Source organism: Carlito syrichta, unplaced genomic scaffold, assembly GCF_000164805.1.
Source record: "Carlito syrichta isolate Samal-C Ts95f unplaced genomic scaffold, Tarsius_syrichta-2.0.1 Scaffold315995, whole genome shotgun sequence".
Taxonomy (NCBI): Eukaryota; Metazoa; Chordata; class Mammalia; order Primates; family Tarsiidae; genus Carlito; species Carlito syrichta.
The window spans coordinates 64249-65235 of record NW_007260091.1 but is presented as its reverse complement, the minus strand read 5'-3'; positions in this window follow the sequence as shown (position 1 = coordinate 65235).

Sequence of the window (987 nt, the reverse complement as noted above, 5' to 3'; positions counted from 1 at the left end):
GGGGAAAGACCTATATACATGCAAGACAAACAACAGCAAAAATCTGAGTGTAATTAAGGAATAAAATATCATGGGTGATAGTTACTTGAAAAGGAGATCTCAGTATGAATGAAGAGATCACGGGAACGGAACCTGAATGCCTTCTCTCACTTACTAACTCAACAGAGATGTACTGAGTGCTGACCATGTGCCAGGCACCCCCTAGACTTTGAGGATAACCCAGCAAATCGAGTGCTGTCATGCACTTGAGACGCTGGGGACCCAAAGACAGACAGACAGGAGTGCAGTGGGGGTGAGTGGATTGGATAGGGCTCTGTGGAAATGCAAGACTGGGGGACTTTGAGCCCCAGGGTTCTAGGAATGGGTTGTGTAGGGAAGGAAAGAAGCATCTTTCCCCCACCCATCACAAGGTTCACGGCTGAGACCTCTATAACAAAAGGCAGGCTAATAAGAGAAAAGTGTACAAAGTGTATTTAATAAAAGTTATGTGACACAGGAGCCTTCAGAGATGGAGACCCACAGAGAAGGGAAAAACTGTGTTTTCATGCTTAGGTTTGATGAAGAGTGAGTGGACAGGCACATAGAAGACCAATTGTACAAAGGGGGTATGATCTAATGGTAGTAAATTAGAGGAAACTTAGCAAGGCATGCTTGCTCACTTTCTGCTTGGGGTTTCTGTGTGACACTTCTTCCCTCTGGGTATAGGGCAGTACACCTGTCACAGAGGGTCTTCAGGGAAGAAGGGAGGGAGATGGTCAGAGAGTGACCTTCCTAGGCTTTATGACCTGCTTCAGGGGAAAGGGAATGAGGAGAGTGGGAGTGGCCTTCCAGCTTCTGCTGCTTCCTGAATGTCCAAGGTACCTATTTTAGGGTAGCATTTCCTGCACCCCATCGGTTGCATCCGCACTGATGGACACATGATAGAAGAGTGCTCTGGGAAGGGCATGCATGAGAGGAAGAGCCTAACGCGTCTGGGAAGAGCCATGT